Source organism: Dipodomys spectabilis, unplaced genomic scaffold (assembly GCF_019054845.1).
Source record: "Dipodomys spectabilis isolate Male_0828 unplaced genomic scaffold, ASM1905484v1 ptg000205l, whole genome shotgun sequence".
Taxonomy (NCBI): Eukaryota; Metazoa; Chordata; class Mammalia; order Rodentia; family Heteromyidae; genus Dipodomys; species Dipodomys spectabilis.
Window position 1 is genome coordinate 3065948 of NW_024870882.1, and position 8989 is coordinate 3074936.

An 8989-nucleotide genomic window follows, 5' to 3' on the forward strand; every position below is an offset into this window, starting at 1 on the left:
CGTTATTGAAAATAAGGGAAATCATGAGACCTATGTTTCTTTGGACTTGGCTTACTTCACTCAATATTTTTTTTTTCCATTTCCTAACAAATTGGGAGATGTCATTCTTTCTGATGGAGGCATAGAATTCCATTGTGTATATATACCACATTTAATTGATCCATTCATCTAATGGGTGCATCTGGTTTGGTTCTATATCTTAGCTATCGTAAATAATGTTTCAATAACTATCGTTGTGTTGGTAGTTTTAGTATGGTCTTGTTTATGATCATTTGAGTAAATCCCCAAAAGTGGGATTACTGTGTCATAGGGAAGGTTTATGTGGATTCTTCTGAGGAACCTCCATACTGCTTTCCAAAGTAGTTGAACAAGTTTACACTCCCACCAAGAAGGCAGTATGGTTCCTTTGTTGCCACATACCTTTCAGCAGCTGTTGTTGTAAAAATATGGAACGCTCCAAGAATTTGCATGTCATCCTTGTGCAGGGTGCATGCTAATCTTCTCTGTATCATTCCAATGTTAGTGTATGTGATGCTAAATTGAGCACAGTACATTTATTATATAGAAAGTATAATTTTTATTGATTTTATTAAACTAGACAATTCAACAAAAAGTAGGTTCAAAAGAATAGTTGTGAAATTTTAGAATCATGTATTTCTTACATAAGCACACATTTAAGAATAAAATCAATATAGACATGCCAAAAACAAAATAATTCCTGATATTTGTAGTTCAAGAGATGTGTAGGAGGAAGAATTCAATTATTCTATACAAGGCACCTGTCAAAATGAACATTGCAGCAACTCTTAAGTTTTAATGTTTTAAATATGCTTAATTTTGGGATTTTGCTTATATATGCCAAAAATAGGACTGTTTGGCAGGTCTAAAACTTTTCTGTAAAGTATTTAAGATTTTTGGTAGCAGACATTAAGTACTAAGCATGTACATTTCAGAGTTTATGAAAACTTTATTAATGAGAAGTTGCAAAGTCTTTGTGTAAAGAAGCAGAGTGAAGAGTTAAGATTTTAACTACACAGTTTCTGTTAAAACTTTAGGAATTCCTTACTTTATTTATTAGCAAGGAATAAATGATGATATAAGCTATGATGTACACATGTATGTTTCTATTCACACACATACATATACACATGTATACATGCAGACATGGAGAAAGACACATAATTTCAGCCAACACAATTTTCACCAGTTATTGAATATGACTTAAACGGAATACTTGGAACAATATATATTGAAGATGTATTTGTCCCTAAGAGTTCATTTACCACTCCTCTTATCTCTTAAAACAGGTAGTTTTAGAGAGATTTGACTTACAAAATGCAGTACAAGTGATAGCAAGTCACTTGGAAACCTCAGTAAGTATAATTCATATGGTGTCTCCCTGCTCCTCAGGTAATGCTTACTCTTGTAGACACTCTCAACAACCAAAGTAGCAGGAGAATACCCTGGTAAAGAGTAAAGTAATAAGGGTTTAAATGGCATCCTTACTTGAGCTCTTTTTCCAACAACCAGCATGAATTCCTAGGCAGATGAGTGAGTCCTCAGAAAACTGGACTCTACATATACATTTAACTAACCCATGTGAAAATTCCTATGTGAGAAATGCTGACTGAGGTCTTGCTGATTTCCTGGCCAAGAAAACAAGAAAAAAAAGAAAGTATTTTTAATGTTTTAAAGTTTGAGAATAATTTGTAACCTGTCAATAAATGTGTAGAACACAATTATACCAACTGACAAAAAAATGATGGCATTTATGTGCTCTTGGACTTGCCCAGTGATTTTAGATGTGTCTACACAGGTAGAATCAGCATAAATCAAGCCAGCATTTCTTCATTTAAGATATAAGGATACTGGTTGACCTATGTAACAATGAAATATACAAGACACTCTACCAGAGGATGGGTGAAGGGGGGAGGTGGAGAAGTTTGAAGGGAAGGGATGGTAGGGGAAAACAAAGGAGGGGGTAGCAATGCTCAATAAGAAATGTACTCATTACCTTACTTACGTAACTGTAACCCATCTATACAGTATTTATAATAAAAATATATGTTAAAAAGATACAAGGAAAACTTCTCTGCTTATATGAAGATGTATTTGTCACTCAATATAAGTAAGGTATTGGCTTTAGAACCACAGGCTTATTACTTTGGATACTCAAAAACTCTACATGAACACAGTATATTATTTACATTAGAATCTGCCCACAAGCTAGTGCAGTATAATTGCTATGAGAATTTTTACTACATTCTATATGTATATGCACTATAAACAGATACAAATTATTTCAGATAAATTTTGTATGCAGTTTGTGGAAGGAATTTGGAGAGCAATTTTGAAAAGCACAAATTTCATCAAAAAGACCAGTCTGCAAATTGTAATGAGGAGCTAATACAGCATCATTGAAATAGTACGGAACTCCAAGGAGAAGTATGTGAATTGAGACAATATCAGAAAATGTAACAACCCAAGGACTTTTTAGACATGCAGCTGCTAGATTTCTCATGTAGAGCTTTCATAACATTTTGTGAAGCACAAATCAGAACCTCACTGAAGTGTAGATGGTTTTCCCTCAACTTTCTCTCATGATCAGTCACTATCAATCAACATATAGCTAATCTTGAATAATTCTCTAATAAAATGTTGATGGAGGGGCTGGAAGGTTGGCTCAGTGGTAGAGTGCTTGCCTTGCATGCATCAGGCCCTGGGCTCGATTCCTCGGGACCACATAAGCAGAAAAGAGCCAGAAGCTGCACGGTGGCTCAAGTGGTAGAGCACTAGCCTTGAGCTAAAAAGGTGAGGGACAGTGCCAGGGCCCAGAGTTCAGCCTGCATGACCGACAAAAAAAAAAAAAAAAACAAACAAGTGACCAGGTACTAATACCTTGGTAGTCAAAATGTTGATGGAGTGTTTATATGCAGAAAACCTCGGAAGGCTAACTTTTCCAGTTAGGACAGTCTGTATTCTATGATCCAGCTGAGAGAAAACTAGGTAAACATCCATTTAGAACCTTCTGAATAATTCTGATTCTGCCCATATCACTTATCTATCCACACCTCTTCCCGAGTGAAAGGAATTGAAAAGAATTTGTCATTTAAAATTTAAATTTAGGGTTCCGGGAAGATAGCTGAGGAGAAGCTGGAAGCTAAACAAGCTCTCATATAGAAAGCAGTTTCAGTGCTCCAGTGAAGAGTCCTAAGCTAGAGAATCACACCAAGTGTGCAACCACAGTACAGAGTGTTAGGCCAGAGAGGAAAAATCCAGGCCAGGAGACAAATCTGAGCACTTGCCAACAGCCATGTTTGCGAATGTGGCAGGGGCAGTCGTGGCCGGAGCCACCATACCTGCAACACAGAGAGTCTAGGACAAAGGCACCAGACACAGTAAGCAAGAGGATTCTACTCAACACCAGCAAGAACTGACAAGGAGCAGACATCTTCATCCTTCAGACCACAGGCCTAGATATGACCCAGGAACCAGACTCCTGTGTGAGTAGGAGCCTGTCTTCCTCACTCCTTCTCAGGGAACAGAGATGGGAAGGCTACCCCTCCCTGCCCACTACCAGAGATCTCCCCCTTTGATACTGGCAAAGGCCTGGCTGTGCAGCTATCTCCAACTCAGTCCTTGGATGAAAACAAAAAGTCATTTAGCAGTTCACAGGAATCTAACCTGAACTTCCAGGCTCAGCTCCACCCAGGGAAAATTCACCCAGCCCAGTCCTGCAACAGCCCCAGGAGCGGCTTTCTTCACTGGATAAACAGAGCCACAGACTGCCCCTCCCTACAACAGTCTAGACAATCAATTGAAATTCAGTAACAGTAAACCCTGAGAATGGCTCCTGGCTGGGCTCTGTGACTACCTCAGAAGCTAGCCCCTCAGAGCAAAGCTACTGTTCGATGAAAGGCCTCAACACTACCCAGAACCTACCCCATCACAGCATCTCCAAAGTAGAAGAAACAGCCATCACCCTCTTTTGGGATACTCAAAGCAGATATCCCTCCCATTGAACTAGCCTGGAAGGAGGATGACAATATCCTGGGTAAAGCAAAGCATTTTTCTGCCTACTCAAACAACCTGACTTAAGAAAACAATAAAGTTACAGGAAAGTAAAACACCACAAGCAGACCAGAGACTCCAAAAAGAGACTGGATATGGACACAAGAGAAATACAGGATCTTCCCATCTCACCCAAAAAAAGCAAAGAACTCTTTTGGTACCTTTAATTAATTTTTTTTAATTGTGAAAAAACTTTACAAAGGGGTTACAATTACATGGACAAGATAATGAGTACATTTCTTATCAAGCATTGTAGCCACCTCCTTTTTTTCCCCTTCCAAGCCTCCCCCTGCCCCGGAACCAAATCCTGCCCCCACCCCCCCACCAAAGTTGTAAAGTTCGTTTTCGACATGACAACTTGTACTTCTCATTGTTGCAACAGGTCCACCTGTATCCTTATATAAATGACTTGTTTTCCCCTTCCCCTTCACAAATTATACCGACATCAAATACATTGAAAGCAGGGGTTATAATGTGGGGGAGGGACATACAAAGCAACAAAGAAATAATCTTATAAATGCAATAGACACAAATGCATGAAAGAAAAAAACATTTAAATACATATCTTAGGGTTCATTTTCCTAACATCACTTATCTGACCTTTTCTGCTTGACTGATACATATACTAACTATTGCAAATAAGGGAAACCATGGGATCTATGTTTCTTTGGGCTAGGCTTACTTCACTTAATATAATCTTTTCCAAGTCTTTCCATTTCCTAAAAAATGGGGCCAATGTCCTTCTTTCAAATGGAGGCATAGAATTCCAGTGTGTATATATACCACATTTTCTTGATCCATTCATCTACTGAGGGGCATCTGGGTTGGTTCCAGATCTTAGCTTGGGTAAATAATGCTGCAATAAACAAAGTTGTGCTGGTAGGTTTAGTGTGGTCTTGTTTGTAAACATTTGGGTAAATGCCCAATAGTGGGATTGCTGGATCATAGGGGAGCTCTATGTGGAGTCTTTTTTGAAACCTCCATACTACTTTCCAAAGTGGTTGAACAAGTTTACAGTCCCACCAACAATGAATTAAGGTTCCCTTCTGTCTACATCCGCTCCAGCATCTGTTATTATTAGAGTTCTTGATTTTTGCCATTCTAACTGGTGTGAGGTGGTATCTTAATGTTGTTTTGATTTGCATTTCTTTTATGGCTAGGGAGGTTGAGCGTTTCTTCGTGTGTCCATTGGCCATCCTTCTTTCTTCTTCAGAGAAGTTTCTCTTTAAGCCTTTCGCCCACTTATTTATTGGGCAGTTGTTTCTTTGAGGATTTGTTGTTGGGGGGGATTTAATTTTTTGAGTTCCAAGTATATTTTAGATATGAGTCCCTTATCTGTTGTATGGCTAGTGAAGATCTTCTCCCAATCCGTGGGATTTCTATTGATCTTGCTAGCTATGTCCTTTGCCAGGCAGTAGCTCTGCAATTGCATGCAATCCAGTTTGTCCAACCTTTTTTTGATTTTTTTGTTTTTCTGGGTCTCTAGTAAGAAAATTTTTAATATTTAACTTTAAAAATTGTTTTCTATTAACTTTTTCTCTTCCTCTTCTAATTTTTATTTTAGGGATATATGTATGTGTGTGCTTTTTTTCATTTTTGTTTAGCTCTACTGACCTTTTGACCCTTTTCTCCTTTCTTTCTCATTCTTTTCACTTTTTCTTCTCATTCATTCTTCTTTGCATGATTTAATTGCTGTTCTCCTCATTCTCAGATATACCTGTAGTCGATTATTAGACGTTATCCCCCCTTGTACAACTTAAACCAGAAATTTATTACTGAATTCAAAACCTCTTAGAATTAAATTCCTTAATAGCCATACTACCTCTATATACCTATATAAAATTTTAAGCATTCTTATTTTTTAACTTTTCACATCTCCTTTCTATCCCTCCCGTTCTCTTATCCTATTCCCGTCCTTCTCTGAATATTGCGTTTTTAATTTGCATCATTCTTCAGTGTTTCACTTTTTAATTTTTAATTTTTGTTTCACTATTTTTGCTTGTCTCTTTTTCTCTTTCTTTTTTTCCCAGTCTCTACTATCATTCTATTGAACTTATTTCCCTCTACCTTTCCACATCCCTCTATTCTTATTTATATCCACACCTCTCACTAAACTTAATAATTTCTGGTTTGCCAAATTCTTTTTTGTGGTTCATAGCCTATTAATACATAGTTGTTTGATGTTGAAAAATATATCTGTTGAACTAGATTACATCTTCAGGCTTTTGACTGTGCAACTACAGACTTTGTTGATGCTTGCCTTATGATAATTTTCTAGCACAAACTGGTGTTACTCTCATCCCAAATGGGCAGAATAAACCGGAAAAATACAAGAAAAATGGCAAGTCCGGGTATCTCAACTCCCACTCATGATAATCATGGACAGAACAGATGATGAATAATCCAGTGGAGAGCTCCCAAAAAGCTCTACAAACACTAATGGTAAACATGGTAAAAAAAGAATTGAAAATCTGCAAAGGACTCTGTGTGAGCATGATAGAGAGATAGGAGGCAAACCAAAGGTCAAAACAGGAAGCTCATAGGTGTGAGAAAGCTACTCAAAGACAGATAAAAGAATTGCATGAGCAGCTTGTGAACACTCAAAGAGAAATAAAGGAATTGTGTGAGTAGGCTGAGATCAGTCAAAGAGAACTACAGGAATTGCATGAACGTGAGGAAGCTAATCAAAGAGTAATAAAGGAATTGCAAGAATGGGATGAGCATAGACAAAGATCACAAGAGGCATTCATGGAATCCATAAACAGAGAGCTGATAGAAGTCAGGGAGTACACAAAGGGAATGCTGAATGGATCCCAACAGAAGGAATGGGAGTCCAAGGAAACCATAATCAATCCACCAAGTGATTTGAGAATAAACACTGAACACCAAATTAAGGAAGGAAAGAATTTCATACAAGATCTAAAACAAAGATCCATCAAAGAATTAGAAGCCATAAAAACTGACCAACTCGAAGGAAAAGAAAAAAAAAAGTAGAAAGTCTGGATAGTAGGATAGGCCATGCAGAAGATTGAATTCTGAGGATAGAAGACAGCATAGATATTATAGAGAAAGAACATACAACCATCCAAGACAAATCCAAGAAATATCATAGATCTATTCAACATTCAACCCTTGGAAGACACCATTAGAAGGCCTAATCTGAGGATAATGGGTGTAGAGGAACACCTAGAGCCAGAAGTCAATGGTCTAGGAAATTTGTTTAACAGGATCGTAGCTGAGAACTTCCCAAACATGCAAGAAGATAGGTCCATTCAGATACAAGAAGCTTTTAGAACTCCCAATAGACTAGACCAGAACAAGATATCCCATTGTCACATTATAATGCACAAAGGATTAATTCAGAACAAGGAAAAGATCCTTAAAGTTGTCATGGAGAAAATATCAATCACCTATAAAGGGAAATGAATTAGAATCACCTCAGATTTCTCAGCAGAGACAATCAAAGCAAGAAGAGCCTAGAATGGTGTAAGCCATGCCCTAAAGACAAACAACTATCAACCAAGAATATTTTATCCAACTATACTCTCCTTAGTAATCGGAGGTCAAATAAAACCCTTCCATAACAAACAAAAATTGAAACAATATATCCCCACCAAACCAGCCCTACAAAAGAATTTTAAAGATGTCCTACACAGAGAAAACCAACAAGACCACAATAAAGGCCAAGAAACAGCACCCAAACTGAGAATCCAAGAACCATAGGAAGAACACAGTTACAGCATCCCCGAAGTAGTTAGATAAAATGGCAGGAACTCCCAAATACCTCTCAGTTCTATCTCTCAACATTAACGGGCTTAACTCTCCAATTAAGCGACAAAGTCTGTCTACTTGAATTAAAAAGCAAGATCCTTCTATCTGCTGCCTTCAAGAGTCACATCTTGCCCACAAAAACAAACACATTTTCAATTTTAAAGGCTGGAACAAAATCTACCAAGCAAACGGCCCCCATAAACAGGAAGGAGTTGCAATCCTAATATCAGATAAAATAGGCTTTTAATTAAAATTAGTGAAAAGGTCGGTACATACTAATTAAGGGATCACTCCTTCAGGAGGATATTACAATTCTAAATATTTATTTGCCAAACAACAGAGCACCCCTAATTCATCCAAGAAACACTACTTTCCCTCAACTCCCACAAAGATCCATAGACATTAATTGTTGGGGACTTTAACACACAATTTTCCCCACTGGATAAATAAACATCGCAAAAACTCAACAGAGAAACCGCAGATATGGACAACTGCATAGACCAACTAGATTTAACCGACTTCTACTGAATATTTCACCCAGCAGCATTAGACAATACGTTTTTCTCAGCAGCACATGGAACATTTTCCAAAATAGACCACATATTAGGCCACAAAGCAAACTTGTCCAAATTCAGAAACAGTGAAGTTACACCTTGCATTCTCTGAGACCACAAGAGAATATAATTAGAACTTAACACCAAAAGCCACCAAAGAAAGTCATGTAACACATGGATCCAGAACAACACACTGCTGAATCACGATTGGGTCATGGAAGAGATCAGAAAGGAAATTCAAATGTTCATGATATTCTACAAAATTGAACACACCAATTACTAGCTCCTCTGGGACACAGCAAACACAGTATTCAGAGGCAAGTTTATACCTCTGAATTCCTACATCAACAAATTAGAGAGACCTGAAACCACTTTAATGAGACATCTGAGCCTCCTTGAAAAAGAGCAGCAAGTTAAACACAATCCAGTAGATGGAAATGAATAATTAAAATTAAATCATAATTAAATGAATTGGAATGTAAAAAAAAGAAAGTTTCAAGAAACCAAAGAGTTGATTCTTTGAAAAAAGTAACAAAAATGACACACCCTTAGCAGAAAAAAAAGAGAACACACCCAAATAAACTCAGAGATAA

At 37.5% G+C, this 8989-nt stretch overlaps 1 non-coding gene across 1 annotated transcript; it reads right to left on the reverse strand.

The window, feature by feature from the left end:
* Positions 1-440: 440 nt before the first annotated feature.
* On the reverse strand, positions 441-547 carry LOC122122133. Its single transcript, XR_006150120.1, has one exon. It is a non-coding gene; the product is annotated as a U6 spliceosomal RNA (small nuclear RNA).
* Between the last annotated feature and the right edge of the window lie 8442 nt (positions 548-8989).